The sequence below is a fragment of the Acanthochromis polyacanthus genome, chromosome 19, assembly GCF_021347895.1.
Source record: "Acanthochromis polyacanthus isolate Apoly-LR-REF ecotype Palm Island chromosome 19, KAUST_Apoly_ChrSc, whole genome shotgun sequence".
Lineage (NCBI taxonomy): Eukaryota > Metazoa > Chordata > Actinopteri > Pomacentridae > Acanthochromis > Acanthochromis polyacanthus.
This window is the reverse complement of record NC_067131.1, coordinates 1,860,485-1,885,968: the sequence shown is the minus strand read 5'-3', so window position 1 is coordinate 1,885,968 and position 25,484 is coordinate 1,860,485. Positions and strand designations below refer to the sequence as shown.

General features: G+C 41.7%; 1 protein-coding gene across 3 annotated transcripts in view; it reads left to right on the top strand.

Annotated features, from left to right (window-relative positions):
• The window catches only part of rpl38 (ribosomal protein L38), a 1,167,099-nt gene that overhangs the window by 128,921 nt on the left and 1,012,694 nt on the right, over positions 1–25,484 (top strand). Inside the window, exon 1 of one of the 3 annotated variants that reach the window (XM_051939340.1) lies at positions 22,388–22,397. The exons of the other annotated variants lie outside the window; for them this stretch is intronic. The gene's annotated coding sequence lies outside the window, so the exon portion shown is untranslated. Of the gene's footprint in view, positions 1–22,387; positions 22,398–25,484 lie in introns of those variants that run through there. 3 annotated transcript variants of the gene reach the window in all.

The window sequence follows — 25,484 nt, the reverse complement described above, 5'->3', positions numbered from 1 at the left end:
AGGAATCATTATTTTTCTATTTAGAGGGCTGATTTAGATGCTTCTGACACCCAGAAATGAGGAAAAAAGTCTACCCTTCCAGTCTTATTAGTCTTACAACGTCAGTGGGCACTCAACACGCGCAGGTTCGTTTCCTTCGGTCCTTTTTTAATTGATACTCCACAACTGTGAAGCAAAAAGTCTATTTTACACAGAGACTGGAGGGGGAAGAAGAGCTATCATTTAATGGGAAAGAAATCCAGGGTTTGCCAAGTCTCCCACTGCTGCACCCAACACCACCTACTGCCCCCCACCACCATGTCAGCACAACCTCATTTCAGAGTACAGATAGGGAGAGATAGGGCCAACACCTCTGCCGCCACAATTTGACACAACTAATTTAGAACTGGTCTTTTATGGAAGCCTGGAATACATTACCTTGCCAGAACATAATAATAATGGAGAAGCATCAATCAAACAGGCCCCTGTGCATACATTGTGTAATAAAGCTTATCTCTGGGTGACACAGTCTGTCTGAGTCAGCCTGCCAGCCAGAACGAAACTATATGCGAGCTCTGCCATCAGGCACTGGTTAACACTGCATAAATATGCAGTTTAAGAGTCAATGACATTTTAATAAGGTAAAGCTGACAGCTTATGGCTCGCACACAAACACCCAGTTGTTTCCAGAGTCCCAGCATCAAAAAATAGACAACCTAGGAGTCCAAGTCCACACAGAGTCACGTTGTGAGAACGAATGTTGTTTCTTTGAATATGTATACCCCCCTCAGCTGTCAGCACAACCCTCCAAATTGTCAGACATTGGTGCCTCCTCCTCCCCTCCACCCAAGCCGTCAAATGTTTCTCTAATTTTTTCCAGGCGTTAACTGGATTCAGCTGCTTTGGCTCTCATCTCCACTTTCCATATTATTTAGACGGGGCCCTTTTTGTTGATGTATGGGTCAGGGGCTTGTTTTCGCCGACTGTTTTCGCCTCTCAAAGTCCTCATTGTGTTCACGAGGACGCGGCGTGATGTCATGCCTCCCGAACACCTGGGAAATCCTGGAGTTTAGGTCAGAGTGTCGTTTCTGAATGAGGCTTTTCGCGGGCGTGTCCGTTGCATTTGGGACAGCTTAGTGTTTGTTAGCCGTGATTAATGGCGACGTTGGGTGGGCATGTGGACTTTAGAGGGCGACGAGGCTGTCTGATGTGTCAGCTGTGATCATTCATGACACCAAAGGTTGAACTAATATAGTTTCTGCATTTACATAAACTGATTGCATTCAAGCAGAACCGGTGTTAGTCTTGAACGCTTTTGAAAGGGTTCTTTGACTTCTTCTGCAAAAATATCCAGCACATTATTGGACTATTTATTCAGTTATCCTCATTTACGGGCAACAAAAAATATTGTTTCCTTGTCTGAAAAAAATTCCAAAATTCAGCAAAAAATTCCCCAAATTTCTGAAAATTTACAAAATCTTCAGGAAGGAAATTCCAATAATTCCTTAAAAGTTTCCCTTCAAAGTTTGATTTTAAAAAATCCCCCAAATTTGACAAGAACATTCTTGTAAATATTTCCAAACAAATAAGTAAAAATCCTCAAAAAAATCCTAAAAACATCTAAAGTGATTACAGATATATCAGTAGAACTTCTATCATTTTCTTTAAGAACATTCACAAAAAATTAAGAAACATTTTTAACATTTCCTTTTTTCCACCAAAAAATGTTCAAAGATTTCCCAAAAATTTTGGAAATGTGGACATTAGAAGTTTCACTGTGATTTTTTTTTTCAAACTTTAAAACGGGTCAATTTTGACCCACAGGACAACACGAGGGTTAATGAGACCTGGATCCAGAAGCTTGGACTTCTTTCCACCCCACCTTGTCAGTCATAAGCAGAAGTGTGTTGTGATTGCATCAGCATTGCAGACAGCCACTTGCCTCATGACGGAGGCCAACAGACGGGACAACGCCAGCTCTAGATGGGCTGGGAAAACATCAGCTTCACAAACACTCACATGCATTTTTCCACTCTTAAAGCAACACCGATTAAGTCTCTTCACTCCTTTTGGACCTTTAGCATCAGCTGGGATCTCACAGCGTCCCTCTTTTAGTCCCCTCGTCTTTGGAAAGAATCCCCCTCCACGCCTCGTAGTAATCTGCCGACTCCACCACACATGCTGCGTCCTTTATTCTTTATTTGGATCCCCATTAAAGCCTCTTGTAGTGGGCACTAATAACATTTCGGTGCAGCCTCTGTTTACCTGCTGGCATCTAATACATCACATTTAGCGTAGCCTCGACACTCGGGCCTACAGAGGAATGTGGAGATGGATACGAGCAGATTGAGGGCTAATGGGGATGATCCCGTGAATGTGGACTGTCACTCATTGTCGCCGTGGTTTGGGCATTCTCGCTATTAGGAAGATCAGTGCATGGACATGGCTCATTGGTCTCCAAGCATTTGTAGTCCTGCTTCCTCCCTAATGTAATGACTAAACTCAGAGTGAGTTCGGGGTAACATCAACGTGATGGATCTCAGCTGCTTCTTGATGCAAGCGGCGCCAATGGAAATGCAAAATGTTCAGCAAGTAGTGCAGTACGGAAAAGATTGCAACACTTTGCACCGATGTTTTAGAGTTATGACAACCTCTGATAAAATACATTGAGTTAGGGGACTTTACCACTGCAGTCACATGTATTTTTAATTAACCTTTACCTAATGAGGACAGCAAAAACACAAGGTTGATTACTCATAAAAACTGAATTGTTCCAAGAGTACAACATGGAAAATTTAAATTAACCCTCGTGTTGTTCTGCGGGTCAAAATTCACTCGTTTTAAAGTTTGAAAATGTGGAAAAAAATATATTTTCGAAGTGAAACATTTTCAACATTTTTGGGAAATCTTTGAACATTTTTTGGTGGAACAAAAGAAATGTTAAAAATGTTTCTTAAGAACTTTCACAAAAATGATTTTTTTGTGAATGTTCTTAAAGAAAATATTAGAAGTTTTACTGATATATATATGGAATCACTTGAGAATTTTTTAGGATTTTTTTTGAATATTTTTGCTCATTTTTTGAAAATATTTACAAGAATTTTCTTGCCAAATTTTTGTAATTTTTTTAAAATAAAACTTTTAAGGAATTATTGGAATTTTCTTCATGGAGGTTTCGCAAATTTTCAGAAATTTTGGGGATTTTTTGCTGAATTTTTGGATTTTGTTCAGACAAGGAAATAATATTTTATGATGCCTGTAAATGAGGACAGCAGGAGGATTAAGCTACCTCAAACTGAATTTAGGTTTTAATCACCCAATGCAAAATTTGAGATTAAATTACACATAATATTTACCTTTACCCTTTATTTGTCATATATTTGTGTATATTACTATTACTACTTCAAGCCTTGTTTTTATGGATTTACCGTCTATTGTCTTTGACTCCATTTGTTTGTTTATCTTGCCTGAAAATGGAACTTTTAGTTTCTTTTATTATGTTATCTGATGTTGTACTGATTTATTTGTAAATGTTTTACCACAGTAACTCCATTTCTAGACGGCTGGTTTTCTGAGTTTTTATCTCACAATCATACATTTCATTTAGTAGCAGGAATCCATCACCTGAACTTCAAACTCCAGAAGTCACAGATCAATAAGGAAACAGTAAAACGATGCCAGACAGGCATAACTTAACCATTGTTATGAGAAGACTTTGAAGTTGTCTAGACAAACCGCTGGTTAGCTGCGTTTGCGTGTGTTTTCTGTCCTCTACGTTTTAAATGCAGGGCTGCTGATCTCTCATTAGGTGACAGCCAGTCCGGTGATAAGCTGCAGTCAGACAGGATGAATCCCCGTCTCGTCTGCCGACCTCAGACACCACACCCACTCCAAACACACACACACACACGCGGGCAAATATGAACCTTTGCACATGTGTGTACAGAGCATAAATACACACTCAGGATGCACACACTCACAACATCCTCAGCTGTCACCGTCCTCACAGCTGATTTAGCGTGTTGCCTTTGAAAACGTGGGCAGCCGTATACTTAGTGAGCAGGGCAGAGGAAGGACGAGGCTTTTATTTTAGGATGGTCGTGTATCACCTCCGACTGCAAAAATAACTTTTAACCGTGCTGGTGATGCTCTGTAACATCTCATTACTTCATGTCATGTCTCCCTGTAAGGGTGCGCTATTTATACCGTTTACTATGCTGCGGTAGTAAACAGAGCAAAGACAGGGAAGCGCATATTAATTTGAAATATGATGCTGCTCTTGCCATGTTTGCAGCTTGAAATGGCACCACTTAAGCTTTTAGCTTTGATTATAACTAGCAGTGATTCCTGATGCACTGAGACTTGCAGTCATAGGGTTTCTCAAAGAAGTCTACTTCCATATTTAAAGATCTCCTCTGATGAAATTTAGTTTCTTTAACTTATTAAAATGTCCATGGCAGATCCTTTCTACTGTGAAACTTGAGCACTGATGAGCGTCACAAATCTGTGGGTTCCAGACACTTTTCATGCACAGCAAATCTAAGGAACTAATCAGTGTGTGACTTTCTGTATTGTTGTTCTTTTCTGGAGTTGGTTCCTGGTTAGAACATGTGTGACTCAATCTGTGCAATATTTCAACTTTCCACAGACCAGTGGTGTTACAACCTGCAGTCAGGCTTTAACTAACATCCCCGCCAATCTCAATTAATGCTACAATTAAGCAGAGCATGAACCTTCAGATTGTTTAATAGCTCCTCTTTTGCTTCGTGTTTCCTCTAGCATGATTAGAAAAAGTAAAGCTCATTGGAGGGTGGACATCTCTGACAGCAAAGGCTGCATTTTAGCGCGCATTCGTGTGTTATGATGGAGATGCGCTGTGTACATTACAGATATATTTTCTTTTTAGCTTTGGTTTACATTGTGCCCTCGCCGTATAACAGTTTATACAACACTTGAATCAATCTTTATTACTCGAGCGAGTGTGCAGCGGTGCAGACAGATGGAACGTCTCCAAATGCTGCAATATGGCAACTTCTAGCGATGTCAGTTCTCCCTAAACAAACCTGAAGGCTTTCCACTGGGGCTGCGTCGTGTCATGCACAGCTCCAACTCATCAACGTCAAGCCCAAATGCCTCTGCGCTGCTCTTCCCTCTCCTCCTTTCTCCTCTCGAGAACCTAATTACGAGTCACGTATTAGGACGTAACTTTGATCGGGACACTTCCCGTGCCAAACCGGTGTATTGAGCCGGCTAATCCCTGACATGCTAAATGAGTACCTGCTTTGCTAACCTTTGATCTGCCGGGGTTAGTACGCACACCGGTCCAATTACATTCAAGCTTTTATGAGAGGGCAACAACGTGCTCTTTCAAAACCACCAGGATTTAAGCTTTTTTTATTACAATATGAAGCTTGTTTCTCAGACAGCACCCTAAAGTATTAAGGATTAGACGGTAGGGGGGGAAAATTGAGTTGGCCAGTTTTTTATTAATGTACAGCCACAGTTTGGCCTGTTACATGGTTTAGCTCTAACCCCTGGCCCTCGTGGACCCTAAAAACTCACCACAGCCACTGCTAGGATTTCAACCACGCTGTTTGAGGTTAATGATTCCTTGGCAAAAGCAAGCAGTTTAGACTGTGAAATGAAGTCGTTAGATATGCTGCACAACGGAATCATGCTCACAATGAGGGAGATTATACCTCGGTCAGCTCGAAAATCACTGAGGTTTTGAATCTGCGGCCGTGTGAGAGGAGCATATCTCCTACACATCCAGTTTATCCCGGCAGGCTGAGATGCCGTAGACGTCTCGGTGTCTTTGTGATTTTCTGCAGAAGCAAGCAGCAACAGTCTCAGACCTCTGGTTAGGAGCCTCCAGGGACCACTGAGCTGTAATGGACAGAAAACTGATGAAACCTCCATTCCCTGACAGCCCAGTGTTTAGGCGTATGTTGTGTAAAAGGGGGGCGTACGAGTGTGTGTGTTAGTGTGTGTGCAGCAAGTGTACGGACATAAGTGCTCGCTGGGGTCTTATAGTGGGACTGATTCTAATAAGAAACCTCTCCATCTGCTCTGTTCACCGTTTCAAGCCACCCCTGCTTAACTGGTCACATTGGCGGAGATTATAAAAAAGAGAAGAAGCTGAGAAGATCCAAAGGACCAATTTCATTTCAAAACTCAATCCGCCAGTGTGTGGGATTTGCATAGCTAATTAGACGCCGTCCTACCCTGTTTCTTTACCCCCTCCTCTTCCTCCTCCTCCTCTTCCTCTTGGCTTTGTACTGACAGCAAAGGGAGGCTGAGCCCAGCAAAGACCTCTGAACTGAGCTTATCGGGCTAAATGAAACACCATGTTTCTAATGTAAACTATTTTGCAGCTCATCACCGATCCTCAGTGTCAGCTCAGGCTTCCTCTGGCAGGGTTTATTTTTTCCTTCCTGTGAGTTTGGAGCGCTTTCGAATGGCCTACTTTTACAGCAAAGGGACGTTGTTGTCCTTTCGTAGCTTTGTTCCACTTGTGTACCGTATTCTCCCAGTGTTTTGAACGCTGTAAGGATTAGTGGTGTACAGTAGATTAAGCTGTTTTACTCTCCATCGAGCTACAAAGGAGACAGCAGAGATTGGCCTTACATAGATTTCCGGTTGTACTGAGCCTTTCTTACCCCTCGGAGGGAAACTTCTCTTTTCAAACTTGCAGTGGCCATTTTTCATCGCTCTCCCTTGGTATTCCCCTCTTTTTCTCTCGGTCTTTCTGTCTCTCATCCTCTCATATCTCACAGCCTGAGAGCGTTAATAAAACACCGTCACTGGATGTGGGCTAAACCAGCAAACGTGATGAAATGCATTGTTGTTTCCCGATGACGGAGGAATGAGGAGGGAAGGGTGAGACGCGACAGGGAAATGGAGACAGACACCGAACGTGATTCAGACGGGCGGGGAGAAAAACCACAGTAATATGCAACCATGTGTAACACTGAGAATCAGATGAGCATCACTCCTTATACGGCATTTATTCCTGCAAAGGTTTACACATAATTACCCCTAAGTGCTCTTTGGAACGGATGTGAGGCAAGGGTCTCATAATCATAATAGAAATAATAACAGTCTGATGCATATGTAAATGATCAGAGGGAAGAACAATATTTTGGACTGACTGGAAATGGATAATGTGGGTTCAGGAGTTCAGCAGGGGCATTAGAAAATAAGAATGTCTCCGTGCTTATACTGCAGCTCCCATTCCGCATGAACAATGGCTTCCCTATTGATTTTCAATAACGTGTTCTTGTCTGAAGACATTTTAATGATTCCAGGATTGGATGCAGACAAATAATCTGTTTCTGCGTGTTAGCAGAAGTCAGACACAAACTCCAAAGGATTGTTGGGGCTCCGTCAGCGTCTCATCACAGCAGATGTAAATAATAGCAGCATTAACCCTCTGAGCCCCAAAACACAAGAGTCGGCTTGAAAGGACGCCATTTATCAGCCAGAAACAGAAACAATAACGGCATTTCTGACTTTCTGACAGTGAACTGCTTATCTGTGACGTGCTGTTCCATTGGGAAACCTACTTAAATCTAAGCTTAGAATTGTGAAATTCAATCAAAATCGCTGTATTCCACGTCTTATTTAAAAAATTGCCAAAAATAAAAACTTTGCTGTAATCAAACCCTGTAAAAATAAAATAATTCTCCACTCATCTGCACAACCAAGAAGCCATGAGTGAGTCAGCTGCAGCAAACAGTCATGTGGCCAAAATTCAGAAAAAAAAAAATTTAATCAAAGTCACTTCATGCCATGTTTCCTATTTTTAAAAAAATGGCTATACATAAAAGGTTTGCTCTAATCCAATTCTGTAAAAACAAAACAACTAAAAATTCACCATTTCTCTGCACAACCAGGAAGTCATCTGTGAATCAGCTGCAATAAAAAGTCATGTGACCAAACTTCAGGAACTGCTTCAACTGAACTCGGTTGAACTGCAGGCAGTGTTTTAGGAGACAAGCATGTAAACAAATTTAAATTATAAGTAGGTAAAAAAGTATTACATGAAGAGTCAGCATTTCATTTTCCATTATTGATAACACCAGTGGGCATTTAATTCCATTCTTTTACATTTCTGGAAAAGCTTTAGTAACATAAATAATCAAAGAAATTCAACTTTTGCACCTTTACTATTAAAAATGATTTGTAGCATTGAAACTGCGTCATCCTACACAGAAGATATTTCTGAGTTCTCTCTGCTTCCAGCCATGGTTGTGCTGTTTCCATTCTGGTGCAGAACTTTATATCGCAATTAAATATGAGCCCACAGTGAGCAAAAATGTTACAGGAGCAACAAAAGTCCACCAAATGTTTGATACTTCTCGCGAATTAGTGCAGTTCTGTTGTCTCCACGTCTGCCCCTGCTCTCTCTCGGACTCTCCTCTGAATCTCTCGTGTCGCTGAGAGACTTTACACTGTGTGTTTTCTTAATCATCTGCAAATTAGCCCCTCGTCGCCGATAAAATCCTCAAATCCCCTTGGCTTCCATCGCCCCGTCCAGCCCCGAAACGGTGCTTGAGCGAGCGCCGCTGGAAAACTCTCCCTCACCGTCGTCATTTATTTTCACTACGCCAGAGGAAAATATGCACTGTTTGTGTTTGTGGATGTGTTAAAGGCCCACATCGTTTGGGCCGTAAACCCACTTCTCTAGGCTGTTAATTCCAAGTTCAACATCGGCCCTTGTAGCCGGCTGCGGCTCTGCTTTGCTACATGCCCTGCAGCCGAGTTTGTACAGTGGCTGCATGCTGCCTTTCTCTTTCTGTGTGGGCCTCCTCTTTACTCACATCAGAACCGCCGGTTGTTTCACGGTGAGGCAGATCAGCTGAAATAAATCACAGGTGCTTTTAATCAGAGCGAAGCAGCACAGGCCGGGCCTATAAATGATGGGCAGAACTTAGCTGAACTTCCCCCTTCTCCTCTCCCCTCTCCTCCATCTGTCTCCATTCTTTTCCCTGCTCGCTCTCTTTTAACAAGCCCTTTATCTTCCCCGCTTTTTCCCCACTATCACTTGGCCTCCTCCTCCCCCGCTATCGTACTTTCTCTCACTCACTATCTCTCAGTGTCCTTGACTGCCGGGCTCCTCCTGTAAACAAGCCGGGGAATCACATTTTGGCATTCCTGAAACAACTCTGGATTTGATTTTACAACCCAATTAAAGTTGCGTAGTAAATCAACAGGACCATGGAACATTTCTTTATTCTTTTTTTCTTCCTTTTCTCGGTGGGCATCTCTGACAGAATTTAGGAGCCTCTTGAGCAATATGGGAGCAGGTTTGCTTTAATAGAACCGAGTCGGGGAACAAAAGAGCTCTGCAGAGTGTTTGCAGAGCAGAGACGCCACTGTGTGTGTCCTGTCTGTGTGTGGAATGCCCACACACACATCCATGGACACACACCAGCTCATACAATCAGTCATTTGTACTGTCGCTTCTCCTTCTGCCTCTTTAAATACATCTCTCTCACACATAAACAAAAAGTGGCAGACCTGACCCGATATGCTAAACCCGTCACGAAAACGGAGGCGTTTGATTCATCAGCAAAAATCAATAGTGGGATATTCTCCACTCCACTAGTGTCCCATTAATCTGCCACTAGATTAAAATGTCACACAGAGTAGCGGATGGGAGCTGCGACGGAGCTGTTTTTCATGCAGCTCCACGGCCCAGACAGTAATTGCATGTGCTAATCAATCAAAAGGATGTGCACGACTGTCATCTTTCATTACAAAGACAACAGGCTACGACGGGCCATCAGCTTTATGGGAGAAATGTGTGTTAATGACTTATCAATAACTGGCTGCAGCTGCTGCGATGTGAACGGAGGAGGATGCGGAAAAACGAATCCATGGATTACAGTCCTGGGCTTATTTACCTTTCACCGGAGTTTACTAGGAGGGAAATGAAGCGGCGAGGAATCAGACTCTCTTTCTGCTGATTAACTTATCTCCTGATTAATTTTTAAACATCGTCTGGCAAAGCGAGATTCTTGTTAAACGCATTTGTAAACTGTTGGCCATGAGGTCTGAGTGGAAAGCTCAGCAGACAGGAAAAACACCGGGGGAAATAAATGAATGTCGTTCTGTTTGTTACATCAATAGGTCTGTTTCTGAATAGTCTGACTCACTGGATGTAGACTGAGGGTGTAAGCTTTCACATGGCATTCTCCTCCCATCCCATTATCTGTGTGTTTTGCTGCATTTGATGATGATGGGAACTCGGAATAATCAGTCTGACAAAGAAAATGAAAGAAAACACAACCAGAAGTCAGATTTTGTTCACAGTAACTCACTTCAACTGCTGTATTTTATGCCATTGTCCAAAATATGTCAAATGTACATAAATAAAACTTCTCCATTTTAATCGAGACCTCTAAAATCACATCTCTGTCTATGAAAATTACATATTTAGAAGTTTTTCCCCAGTGAAAACAATTCTTTCCTGTCTAAAAATGGTTTATATGTAACGGCTCTACAGAACATAATGGCAAGTTCTAATATTGGAGTAATGAATAGCAGTATAATGGAGAGTTTATCCTATTAAGAACCCAAGGACATGTGTACGGTGATACAGAAACAACCTGTTACTCATAAGGTAGGCCTGTGTTAAAGTATACCCCGCTTTATTATTTATTTTATTCTAAATAGGACCATAATTTACACAACAAAGGCTATTCTGTATCCAACAAGCCTTAAAACTAGCAATTAAAGTCATAAACCTATCAGGGAAATGTTTCCAAAAGCAACAAATCAAGTGAGAAGTTTTGGACTTCTATAGCATCGAACTTCAAAAAGAGTCGCCCCCTGCTGGCTGTTAGAAAGAATGCATGTTTATGGTGTTTCTATGTTGGCTTCAGTGTAAAGAAATGGAGGCTACAGCCATCTTCTAGCATGTAAAAAACATCATGTGGACATGTTAAGAAGACAAAAGTGCCTTAGATTGTGTTTGATTTTAATGTCTACAAAGTTACACAACATATCTTTAGCACCTTTTTCACTCTTCTGAGTCTTCAACTAATTCCTGGTGACAATGAAAACCTGCAGGTAACTAAAAGACAAGGGGCACCATTGCTGCTGTTGGGGCTGAACGCAGTCAAAAAATTACTGTGATTGGTTCAAATAAATACAACAAGCTGGAACATATTTTTCTACCTATAGCAGAATGATAAATGACACAACCCAAGAAGCAACTCTGGTGCTCAAAAATGAAGCTTAAATGTCAAAAACCTTTAATATTTGACCCCAATGTTAAAATGTCTGAGCTTACAGGAGAAATATTATGTTTGCAGGTGAATATTTATAGAAGTCACCTGTTTAAATCATGTTAAAGCCTCGTGTTGTCCTGCGGGTCAAAATTGGCTCATTTTAAAGTTTGAAAATGTGGGAAAAGAACATATTTTCACAGTGAAACTTCTGTCAACATTTTCAACATTGTTGGGAAATCTTTGAGCATTTTTTGGTGGAAACAAAGAAATGTTAAAAATGTTTTAGAAAACTCACAAAAAATCAACCAAAATCCAGCGAATTTCGCCAAGATGGTGACAGCTGAAGCACCACACTGAGCTTCTGAAATGTTCCAGGAAACCTTCAGGTGACATCAGGGTTGGTCCATCTGTATATACAGTTAATGGTACAGTCTGTAATGTTGACACAGCGCTGTGGAGATGGGTCTGACTATGTGAGGCTGGTTTCTAAAGAATGAAAACAAACTCATGCTCATAATGAAACAGCAAATATGCAAACATATTTTTGGAGCATGTGCCTGACACTGTGGGGTGATAAATGTAGTGAGCACCTTACAAACACTGGATGTCAAAGTTAATTTGGCCCCGGCAGACACGGCAGAATGATGAAGTTCCACATTACCGCCACCGCCTCACAAAGGCCCCATTATGCTGCGGTGAGATGCCGTTCATCCACAGGGCTGCTTTACATGAAGGCTCCCGGCTCTTTTATTAACTCTGTGGAGCTCCTGCTGTAAAGTTGGAGGCGTTACAGACGGAGGCATGAGACTAATCACAATCCAAGTCGACTCCCTGTGCCAAACAACTGCCACGGCGCTCTGACAAACGCAGCCTTGAAAAGTCCACGGGAGGAATTTGTGCTGTATCTAACTTATTGCTGTGTTTGGGCAGAGCAGCAGAAAGAAAAATTAGAAATGCCAATTACTGAGGTAGAAGGAACGATGCATGGTCTGTCATGCGTCATGGTTTTGCTACTCGTGCTGAAAATTACCTCAAATATTAAATGATGTGTCTCACCACACAGCGTAGGTGTTGCGTGTTAAGACAGGAATCCCTGCCAAGGTCAGGTTTGCGCGGTCATTATGTCATGCTTCTCAGCTAGCTCAGTGCCCATTAGACCAACAGTCCTGCTCAGGCCTGGATAAGACGGAGAGGGAGTGGAATGGATAATCCAACCGCGGTCAAAAGGCGAGAAGCACCAGAGACTCTCATGATTGCAGATATCCCAACAAAGTGCCGCTTTGTCTCCAGTGAGGGATGTGAATATAAAGTCAACATGAGGTCACTTTTTCTTTTCTTTTTTGTTTTAGCATGAATTAAATGATGGATGTCTGTCAAATCAGCCCTCATTTTTGACTGTCAGGCACCAAAATGAGCACAGCTGAATTCTTCTGACGAACCAGTCGAGGAATATCTTGTGTGCTTTGCAAATCCACCGCTGTCAAACACCTGTAAGGCGCTCAATTTATCACGTGTTTGATGTGTTTTTTCAGCTGTGGCTCCAGAATATTTCCACAGAGTAAAACTTTAGGTGAAGAGGAATCCCACCTGTGAGAGGGAGAATGTGGCCGTGAACAAAGAACAGTCGACTTTTGGAAGGGTTACGCTGTGAGCATTACCTCCTCTGCAGCTGTGGAGACGTGAGAACCCACCTTTTTGTCGGAGATGACCATGAAGTTTGGATTTATACTCAGCATTTCCAAAGCTTGCATCACTGTACCGACAGATACTGCTGTAAATATTGTATTGAGCTGCGTTTTATCGCCATATTCCCTTTTCCTGCTGCCTTTGATGAATAACTTAGACACTTTCTAGAAGCTATCTCTGAAATTGGATAAAATAAACCCAAAGAGCAGATTGCTGAGGCCACATTAGCGCTGGAACGTGTCAAAGAACAGTATTGGAATAGTAAAGGTGTGTTTGAACTGATTCATGTGATAAGCTGTGTGTATAATTAGTCCTATTTGGTTGATTTTTTTTGTGCTGAATTTGAGTTTTTGTTACAATTTCACCAGTTTTGTGCTAATTTTGGCTCTCTTTCTGGTGACTTTGGGTGTCTTTGCTGACATATTTGAACCATTCGTGGTCATTTTGGCTCTTTTTGGGTGATTCTGTTAGTTTTTTGAGCCAAATTTGCGTTTTTGTCTCAATTTGACCTGTTTTATGGTGGTTTTGGGTGTTTTTCCTGGCATAGTTGAACCTTTCAAAGGTAGTTTTGGCTCTTTTTGGGGTGATATTGGTTTTTTGTGGTAATTTTGGCTGTTTTTGTGGTTATTTTCCACATTATTTTAGTTTCATTTTTAAAATCCCGTACAGCCCTTCATGATGACCAGAGGATGAATCCCATTGATTTCTCTGATCCTCTAAGTAACAAAAAAAGACCACAGAATTTTCACTTATGCTAGAGAACATCTTAACATCTATTAGATTAAAAGGAGTATGAAAAATGTTGCCTGCCTGCTATCATGGAGGATCTTCCAGTTACTTAAATGCACTTAGAGGAGAGGAGAAGCTACAGGAAGAGCTCAGAGCGAGGAAACACGAGTGTACTTACACAGAAGTGTTATAAAAAGTGAGATGACACATCTTTGTGAGTCTGGGTTTGATTTGACAGTAACTGGCATCACTTTAGACAAACTCTGCTGAACAACGAGTTTCTCCTTTGGCAGCTTTGGCTCCTTGCATCCCTCTGTCACATCCACTACATGTGAGGAAGAGATTGTGGGAAATGAGGAAATATTAGCAGAATGAAAAACAGTCTCCAGATAGTAATGACTTTGGTGATTTCCAGTTATTTACTCTTTCTCCTCTGCAAAGTAGAATTTTAAAGTGTGAAATTTCTCAAAACTTACCGATAGACTGTCATTAAATTTGGCATCGACGCTCCTGCTCCCCCTCAGGATGAATTATAATAACTTTCATCCATCACAGTCCTCTTTTTTTTTGTTTCTGCAATACTTTGGTTTACAACCAAACACCTGCAAAACTAATTACATTCCAGTGGCTTTTCTTTTCCACCTCGGTTCCAGCGTTATGGACAGACAGCAGATATACGTGTTGTGATGTGAGGTAATAAGTTTGCAAAGATAGAACAGAAGTTCCTCCAGAATGGCTTCATAAATAAAAAGTGAACTAACAAGTGTGTCATTGCGCGGACAGAGAAAGGTGGTTTGAATTTAGAAACGAAGCTCAAACCTGAGAATGAACAGCAATAAATAAGTCAAAGTGTTCTAATGAAAACATATGGTGCCTACATTCTCCTCACATCCCCCTTGATGTTCTGTCCAGCTGTACCTGCAGAGTGTGGTGGAACCTCCATGCCGTTGGTGATGAAGTGGAGCTGGTGACTCATCACTGTGTGGCCCATCTCCCTGCTGTAATTATTAGGGGCACTAATGAAGGAGCCTGAGCCGCTGGTGGCTCTAAAGCTGGACTAAAATGGTCATGTGAAATGAAACCAGCACCATGGTTGAGGGTCCATGAGGGCTGTTAAAAGGACCCTGTGAGGGGCTCCGTGGTGGAGAAGGAGGCGTACAGGGGCTTCCTGGGGCTCATCGCACAAACTGCTCCCGCTTCAGGGTCTTTCAAAAGCACTCGCAGAAGCACAACTTTCAGTCATGCATGCAGCACATGTGTGTGTTTATGTACCGGGAGCGAGACGGAGCGAGAGCTGGGCCAGAAACTGCTCCGTTATAAGCAAATCCTTAAAAGTGCGTTTTAAGAAAGAGATTTAAAAGTAAGATACCAATCTGGCTAACCTAATCTCCTCGGGGCCATATGGTTAAGCTCAATGATTTCCTAGAAAGGGCATTTATGGTGAAGTGAAAGGAAATGAAAAGGACCCATGGGAGATGTTTCTGGCATGAGTGAGAAAAAGGCAAACGGAACAATGGATGCTGTCTGGGATGGAGGGCGTCTCACAGCAGAACGTCGATACAGCGGGTTTGAAAAAATGAACGCATTATTCCAGAGCACAGAAATGGAGTTTAAAGGACTGAGAACACGAGTTAAAAAATCTGCATTAACCCTCATGTCGTCCTGCGGGTCAAAGTCATCCGTTTTAAAGTCTGAAAATGTGGAAAAAAATATATATTTTCACAGTGAAACTTCTGATGTCCACATTTTTGGGAAATCTTTGAACATTTTTTGATGGAAAAAAAGAAATATTTCTTAAGAAAATTCACACAAAAAATCAACCAAAATCCAGTGAAATTCACTGGATTTTTTTGTGAATATACATAAAGAAAATATTAGGAGTTTTTTTTTTTTGCAAGATTTGTGCTCATTTTTTTTGAAAATATTTACAAGAGTTTTTTCCAGAAAGCAACTTCAAACAAAAAAAATTTCTTGCCACATTTGGGGGATTTTTTTTTAACTAAAACTTTTAAGGGAAACTTTTAAGGAATTATTGGATTTTTCTTGCTGAAGGTTTTTGAAAATTTTCAGAAATTTGGAGAATTTTTTTTGCTGATTTTTTTTTTTTTATTTTTTCAGGCAAGGAAGCAATACTTTTTAGTGCCCATAAATGAGGACATCATTTTTTTTTCTCTGCTTTAATCCTCGCTTAGTTTGTGCCTGTGGAGGTTCAGGTTCTTTGTCAGCATAAGATGGGATTAATGTGAGTGGAAGCTGCTAAACCTACAGGATTACAAAGTTTACTTACACTTTAAGTCATAATGATAAGCAGCACCGGACATCGCTTTGTGTCCCGTCTGCAGATCAGTTGTTTAATAGGCTAAAATAAACAGCATCGGGGAAAATGTTTCTCTTTTTTTATTGTGCTTTTTCTATTTCTGTCCCGATATGTTCTTGTCAGAATGCTGACATGACAGCGGCTTTGTTCCAGAGCTGGAGCTGTTTTTGATCTTCAGCAATTTATTCTTAAAAATACATTCTTGTGATATGTTTTTTTTTTACTGTTATGGAGGACAGGAACCAGAGAATTACAGAAAAGCTCTGCTCGAACTCTTCCAGCAGAGCCACTTCCACAACAGCATCAAAAATGGAAGGAATGTGAAGGAATAGAAAAAAACACACAATAATAACACATTGTGGTCCAAAATGAAAATGTGCTGCAAAATGTCAACTTGAATCCTACTTACTACAGCTGGATATGGGAAACCACAGTCTAAATATTATGCTAAGGCAATTTTTGCTTTGGCTTTCGATCGGGAGTGCCAGAAAAACGGTGTTATCAAAACAGAAATCCCACTGGATCAGGCCCAAACATTACTAATCCTCCACCAAGGGAAAGGACAGAAAAAAGGATGTCCTCTCAAGTTTAATTCTCCGACCTTGAACTTCCTTTGGTGCAGTCATCAGATCAACATTTTAATTCTGCAAATTACCTCCAAAACTAATTGCGTCAGTCTCTGTGTTTAGCAGCGATTAGCAAATGTTTAATTCCAACGAGGACCCAACATGCGACTTCCGTTTCAATTATCCTGTCATTTACAGGCTGTTTCTTCCCATGTCGTCAGCAGCGTCAGCAGTATTAGGGAGCGAGCATTAGGGCCAGACGGAGCATTCAGAACTCCTTCAGTTGTTGTTCCACACTCCAGACCTACAGGAGGGTGTAATTGCAGTCCCTCCTAAAACACACACACACACACGTGATATTGGCAATATTCCAGCTCCCTTGGGTGCGATGCTTCTTGACCACAAAACCTGCATTTAACACCTCACCCCACTGATCACACCCTCAACACGTCCTCAACAAAGACAAAGACCAACCGATCTGCCCTTTTCCTGGCAACTTTGCTTGTACGTGTTTATCCTCCTGCTCCACCGGTCCCTCCTTCTCCTGTCTGCTCTTGAAAAAGAACAAAATGATGATTAATGTCTTTGCTCTAATTAATATACAGCTGTGGATTGGAAAGAACAGACTCGTCCCACCGAAGGGATTTGGAAGGAAGATAGCGAAACCACACGGGTGTGTGTGTGTGTGTGTGTGTGGACGCTGAAGGGGGATTTTGTGTATCTGTGTGAGGCAGACAGGTGGTGCTGATGGGGCTACGTGATTCACTTTGCTCCTTATTTGCATACATATGACAACCATCTGTGCTAATAGGCCTCTGCGATGTCTCTATTAGGCTCAATGCCACATTGTTTTGCCTGAGGACCGCGGCGTTGTACCAACACCGTGCTCGTGTTCGTCGGCTTTATGCAGCACACCAGCTGATGCCATCCCACGAATGGAACGAGACGGGGATGCTCTGATTTGGTGGCATACAGCTGCACAGGAAGCCGTACGGGCTCCACGCTGGATCGTATTTTTAGCGTTTGTTTACGACAGCTTGTAGTGCTGCAGAAGTGGTGGTTTCCGCAAAGTCGCAAAAAAAGTTTAGAAAGTCAACCGCTGTGTGGTTTACGACTGATCTGGTCATAAAAAAATGATTCACACACAGAAAATATTTACTACAATGTAGAGAAACATGCTCCACATCCAGCCCAGAGTCTTTTCCTGCTCTGGATAGTTCAAGCTGTGTCAGCTGTTCACTGAGAAGCGCCATCACCTCGCATCGCTGCCTCGCAAATACTTTAATTTACCGGTGGAAAAAAAACCCACAGTGAGAGTAAAAAATAAACGCAGGGATGGCGGATGCTCCATGCAATAAGGCATTACTGTGAGGAAATTGATGTGGGATTGTCCGTGGTGGTGTGTTAGCGACCCCAGGCCACCGCTCTGCAAAACAATTCAGCTGAATGTGTCAGAATGGCTTTGCTGTTTCAAGGTTTTCAGATAAAGCGCTGTATTACACGCTGTCCAGGAACATGATGGCAGAGACCGGGAAAGACACGCATCAGCACTTTAAACTCCTTAATTCTTGGCAGACTTCTTGGATTAAACTGTGATCTCAAAATGAACTGTTGAGTTTTTGCCTACTAGTGGAGCCACAGAGCACAATGTTTGCTTCATATCTACAAGGATGTGGTTCACATTTCAGTCAACTGGTCCATTAACTGACTTTTTCAGGACTTTGACTGGAAATCACTCGGCTCCTGTAGTTACTCACACATTAGATCATCACAGTGTATAAATACCGCTCCCAAAACATCTATGGTGCTCAACAGACTTACTTTAATGTTAAAAAAGGCGCTTTAGAAAGACCTTCTTGTAATTCTTATAACAATGAAGCAAAGGGGTTTCTTTTAAAAAATTTTAAACTGATGTGTTTCTCTTTTGTGCTCATTTTGTAAATCTGAGACAGAATGCTTTCTGTATTAATTTCCCACCCCTCTAGCCTTCCTATGTGGTCTGTGTTGCTGTTTTTATGTGTTAAACTCAAGAAATTCATCAGCAATATGATGTAAAAAAAAATCTGTGAAAATCTGGCAGCATGGGTGCCACATTTTCTGTGAACAATTTTTAAAACCATTTTTCAGTGCATATTAATCAACTACTATACACTTGTCTCTCAAATTACAGCACATATATTTAAAATAGTGTTTTTAGCTGGTTTAAATATAGTAAAAATACAGTGGTTAAATGTATAATGAAACAAAACCGTTGAAATTTTCCATTTTTGATGGTTTTGGACTGTTTTTCTTTTGGGTCCCCAAATGAATACCTGTTTTTCTGTGACTTTACTGCTTGTTATCTGTAAAACAACAGTAAAAAACATACAGAGGGTCTTTGAATCTTTTGAAGTTCCGTTCCTACAGATCGACATAAATCTATTTTCGCCGTAAGTCAGAAATCCGGTGAGAATGTAAACAAGGCCAGTTGGTGCATCACGATATCGATCAGTTCTTTGGAAAGATCACGAATGGCAACGACTTTCATGTATGTATGAGTCAGACTTACACCTGGGAGCCAAAATGAAGAGCAAAAAGTTAGCGAATAACATCACCAGTTCTGACGTAAAGATGAAGCCGAGGACCCGTCTACAAATACGAACACGTAACCACGAAACACCACAGGTTGAGGCCCTGGAGTAAAAAACTTTAGATAAGAACCAATTTTTTAACAATGTGGACACAGTTTAGTAGAAAACAAAAGGGAAACAAACTAACTAACAAAAACAGCCATCTCACAACCAACTTTAAAGCAATTATTATGAAACGAACGTTTTTTTTCCATATCTGGACCAACATAAGTTTAACACATTTTGATGTAAGACTCTGTTCTATCATTGCATTCTGCGGAACAATGCCGCAATGTATTCCCTAAATTCTTGGCACCAGAGAGATGCCAGAAAGGTGAGGTGATAAATGGTGCTGCTCACCTCTGACTGAGCAGTTAGAGCAGTGGAACAATCGGCCAAGTGATCCTCTTACACCGAAACCCAATCTGGAAGACAGAGAACATATTACACATTGAACAAGATTAGTAGAGAAAGGGAAACAGCAGACAGACGGAGGGAAAAAGAGAGACGGAGCACCCCATAAGGGAAGACTGCCAACATCAGCACTCTATTTTATTGTAGAATCCCAGCTATTTTTCTTAGATTTTCCTCCAGCCTGTGTGGAGGAAACAAGTCAGAACTGCATGTCTTGGAAATACATAAAAGTGGTCGAACTTGTTGAGTTGCTGTGGCGCCTGCAGAGTTCCAGGCGTTGAACTTTGAACAACTGTCCTTGCCTTTTCCATAAATGCACTAATAGGAGAAGAGAAGACAGAGGGAGCTGATGAAACCCTGCCTGTTTTCTGCCACAATCTGTTTCTCTAACTTGTATTAAGAGAAAATGAATACCAGGAAAATCACAAAGCTCTGATATCTTCTCCTACTGTACTGTCAAGTTGTCATTTTTGGAGTGCTTAAGCAAACCTAAAGGTAATGTACAGTAAATTACATAATCTCTCCTGATTCTACCTTAAAATGTGTCCAAAATGACTCCAAATGTATTCACGCTTACATAAACTATGTTCAAAATGACTCAAATTTTGTCTAAATTTACCCTAACATGTCCAACATGACACAAAATTTGTCAAAAATCCGGGGGAAAAGGTCTAAAATTGGTCTAAAATCTTAAATTTTGTATAAAATGACTCAAAATGTGTCCAAAGGGAGTCAAAATGATCCAATATTCTTCAAATTTAGTCAGAAATCAATTACAAATTGTCCAAAATGACTCAAACTTTGTGTAAAGTTACTTAAAATCTGTCCAACATGATCCAAAAATTCATCCAAAACGAGAAAAAAATGTCCAAATTTAGCCAAAATGAGTCTAAAATCCTTTTAAGTTTGTCCAAAATGACTCAAAATTAGTTTCTTTTACTGCTAAACTTTTCTTTTTTTTTTTTACAGCATATTTAATTGATGTTTACAGGACTGATGGGTGTCTTTAATATTTTTACAGTGTATGTAGACGATGTTTACAGAACTGATGGACCTCTTTAACAACCACCTCTTTGTGCTCACTCATCAACCCAACAGTATTATGACATTTTCATTATTCTCAAGAAGACGATTGAATAGCAGCGTTTTTGGCCTAAACTCTGCCAGCCTCCTGCAGTCCAGACAGGCCGTTCGTGTCACAAACGCTGGAAGATCTCAGTGTTCTGGTTTCATTCGTGTTTTAAGAGAGCTCTCGCCTTTCTTTCAACTTGTTGTAGTGCTGTCATCGGAGAGTCACAGCAATGAAATGGCAATAAAAGCAGCGAGTTAAACACAAAAACACGCCGAACAATCTGCCATCTTCAGCCCTTATTCTCCTCCCTTCATTTCCTCGTCTCTCCTCCTCCTCCACTCCGACCATTTAGCTCTTCCTCCTGGCGTGGGTGTGATGAGTTCAAACACAATGGAGCCATCCCCTCGTGTCATTTTCCTTCCTCACGGTTCCTCCTTCTCTTTTCTCACTTCCCCCTCCTATGTTCTTCTCTTTACGCTCGGCTACGACTCTTTAATTTTTACCTTTCTCCTCCCTGTCCTCCTCCTTAACGCTTTAACAGCCTGTGTAGGTGTGACTGGTTAAGCGAACCGATTTTCTTTCTCTGTCTTCTTTACACCTTCCCCTCTTCCCTGCTGTTTCACTCTGACAATCCTCCTTCTCTTGTTGATAAGTGACAGCTTGCAGAAGTGGGATGAGCTCCGTCTGCAGCTGCTCCATCAGCGGTGAGGTCCAGACAGCAGACTCCCAAGGCGGTAATGACCACTGAAGAGATGATGATAATAGCAGCTACGCTAAAGACATCTCATAGCTTATCCTCTCCTGGATCTTTGCTCATGCTTCTCCCTCCGTCCTCACGTCTAGCATGGCTCTGATGGAGCGAACGCTGCTCGCAAAATAAGCAGTTTGATGGTTGAGCAAGCTCGCAGGAGGACGAGGAGTAAACACGCAACATCGTTCTGCTGCTCGCTCTTTAAACATCCTCTGGTGCGAACCTGCCATGCATATGAATCGGAGGGGAAAAAATAGGAATATTATTAACAACGCCCGCCAAACTGCACTCTGCCGAGGAGAGATTTAATTGGAGGTCTCCCCACCTACAACCGCAAACTGCCCCCGGGCCTCTGGCTGGCCCTAATCCTGTTGCGTAATGTTTTCTTGACGTTGTGCCTGGCTGAAAATCAATTAGCAAACCGCTGCAATCTCGTAGAGCAGGAAGACTCCTGGACGTCATCCAAGCCTCTTAATTTGTTCCTGAACGGACAAGAATTATACTCTGCTCGTGGTCTCGTGCATTGTGCAGAGACATGGCTTTCAGGATACACCAAAAAAAAAAAACGTTTTCCAGACCCTCCCAACCTAGTGAGCTAATCAATGCTCGTTTTCCCCATCCGGCTATTTTCACTTGACATGTCCAATCCCTCAAACGCCTCATTCGGTCTCTCGTCTGTCATCCCTCCGATCCAATCTGCTCCTCCTTCGCCTTGTTTTCGCTTCGCCCTGGAGAGTAGATGTTGAACCGAGGGACTGGAAAAGAAGGGCGTTTGAGGAAAAAGGCAGCTTAAATCCCACCAAAGTGTTGTTCTCCTACTGCGGAGTGAAGGACAGACAGGAGATAAATCATATCACCCAATGGATTAATGTGGGTCTGTGTAGATGAGAGCAACAGACAAGGACACGCACAATATTTTAGATTTACTCGTCGCCGTGCTTCTATTGGGAAAAGCTTGTGCTTTGTTTTAATGGAAATATGACAAATGAGAGCATGTGGTATGCAAATTAGAGACTTTAAAAAGCAAAGCATACTGATGTGTGATGCATTGCAATATAGAGCATCAAATCACTGAACAGAACAGCAAGACAAACAGCTGAACACAGAGACACACTGTCACCGATGAGCTGAATGACCTCGCCGACACCCGGGATGCTTATCTTGGAAGTGTCACTTTTACGAGAGACGGGACGCGACCATTAATAAGGACGAGTGCCAGTGTCTCATTAGACTCTCAGTTCCAGTGCCAGCTTGGCAGAGCGAGGGCAGCCATGCACAAGAACTAAGAGGGTCATCAAACTGCAGGAGGACTCGGGCCGACACGGCGGGCTAACGCTAACTGCAATAACGCCGGCGCTCAGGCAGAAGCCCAGCTGCTTTGCTTCCACAGCTGTTCATCTCCTCTGTGACAACGTTTGTATCTGATGACAGTCTGAGCGAATAAATATGAAAGTCCACTTCCAAAAGAGCAGCCCCACCAAGTTTTAGTTTCAAAATATTTCTCTCCCTGAAGACATTTTGTATTAGTCCTAACCACAAGAAGAGAGGATTTTGCTCGGTTGCTAGATTTGTGGGAATGGTGTGCGTTTCAAGGGAGGAAGGAGTTGAAATGATTGATCAAATAGAGCTTTTTGGATTTTCATTTTCTAAGTGTGGGATCGTTTCTGGTTCTCATAACTGAGATTAAAAGGTAAAGAGCTAATTTTGGATGTTCTGGCTGATTGATTGACATTAAAGGAGCATTCAATGTATTACAACTTTGGCTTTATAGCTGTAGTTTTGTCCATCATTCCTATCAGTCAACAAAGTATTTATAGACTGACATTCGGATAAAAGCAATCTAACCTGGGGTGTGTTCAGATCATTTGTGTCGTCATTTGTTTTTAACAATGTTTCAGCAAGATATTAACCCCTGATGTGCATGTATGTAGAGAGTAAGGAGTTAACCGCTGCAACAAGGCTGGAGTGTGTTTATGGATTACACTGAAGAAGATACAAACATCGATTAGTGAGCTTTAGAAGGTGTTTTTGAACTTTGAAAAGAGCAAGGTTACATCCACGCCAACACATTTGCATTTTAAAACCATAGATCGTTTATAAAAGATGGGCGTAGCCACCATGATGTCAACCACTGTTTTGAAGATTTAAATTTGGAATTTGGCCGTTGGCAACTCGGTCTTTTGAAACCCAACACAACAAGAAAGAAGTGAATCTGACTGAGAAAATACTGCAGCAACCTGTGAAACACCAGGTAGCCCTGCCCTCATACATACCATCTTTATGCTCTATTTTCCTCAAAACTGGACCTTAATTTACAAAATAAAAATCATTTTGAATTGAAGGAGAATTGAAACCAGCAATTGAGACCATAGATTCTTTGAAAAAACGTTTAATGAGGTGACAGATCAAGAAAGAAATTTGGTTATTTCAGTTGGACTTCTTCTGCAGCAAGGTTTGCCCTCTGCTGGATGTCAGAAAGAAGCATTTCTGCATTGGTTTTACACTTAGATTATGCAAACCTGGAGATTACGTCCATGTTATATACAGTCTGTTTACAGCACGTAACCTCTGCTATCCACATTTTTAAAAACATTGTGGACTCCATTTTATTTTGAAAACTCTGGGGCTGCATTGCTGTCTGCTCTGGCAGAAAAGGCAACTTTTGGAAAAATATTGCATGTTTGCCTTTTGATTGGATCTTACTTGTCTCTACACGCCATTCCCTGATTCATCATACTTCTATCACATGACTGTTTTTTCAGAACAAAACAATGACATCAGCCATGACTTCCAGCAGTCATTTCCGCATGAATATTAAATTACAGGTCTTGCTGATCTTTTTGTTTGTGCTAGCAGCTGTTGAGCAATAACGGAAATCTCAGGTCTTACTTTTTACCGTTGCTGTTCTATGTCTGTAGTATGTTTTACAAGCAGCAAACAGACCTCTGCTTCATGTTTGAAGTGACACTCACATACCCAGTGCATGTGAATGGTCATGTCATATGTGTTTTCAGGTTGATTGTGATGGATGAAGATCAGAAAAAATGACATTTTAAGCCAAAATGTATTCTGCTGACTCTTGATGCTAAGCTACGCTAATCGCCTAAGTCTCATCCAGTATCCTACTCAGAACACAGCTCTGTTCATCCTCTCATGTATCTCTAAGTGAGAAACATACTCATTCCCCAATAATGTCAGGAATTGTTCTCTGGTTTTGAAGTCATGGTGACTTGAACAATAAACAGCAGTGTGTTGTGTTCTGCCAGTGAGTCCAGCTAGTCTATGAGAGAGTCTGATGCTTGTGGAAGGCCCCTGCTTACCTAATGTTTGGATTAATTAGGGAATCTCATTCCCTGCCGTCCTTTAGGAGGACACACTTTATCACTCCAGCCTGTGTCTGTTTACCAAAGGAGACTAAGCAATCCGAGCTGAAAAAAACGTCCTCTCCCTCTGTCCTTCCTTAGCTTTTCACTGGAGTAATTGAGCAATTAAGCATGATGGATTGATTGGGGAGAGTGAGAAGAGGGAAATCTGCCCGAGGACACTGAAGGAATCCATACAGTAGCTTTAAATTAGTGAGAGAAATGGCAGGAGCGACTGAGGCGTCCAGACATCTGACTGCTGCGTGGCTGGGGAGGCGCTTCAGCTCAGAAGACCGATAAGAAAAATAAGACGGTGTGTTTAACAGTGTGCCAGTGTGTGTGTGTGTGTGTGTGTGTGTGTGTGGACGTGTGCATATAACTGCCCATGAGAGAGATGGATGTGTGGTTTGGAAAAGAGAAAGCTGTGAGAAGGAGGAGCCGGGGCAGAAGGGGAATCGAAAGTGTAATTAGTCTGTGAGTGATAGCGAAGTGGTGTCCAGCCCCCGTCGTGTTTTCCCAGGAACATTTCAAATTCAGTGTGCATTTTGAGAATATATCGTCGTTACATGCAGCTAAATTCACATGATATCAGATCAGAGGACAGCTGGGACGAGGCTGTTTCCTCCCTGCGTAGGCGACCTTCGGCTTTTATCCCAACTCCAGTACACTCTTTGAGGTCATTACTGACGAATAAGGAAGATTTACAGTTCTGTTTGCTTTTTGTATTTCACACTTTCAATTTTTCCCCATATCCGTAGCTAA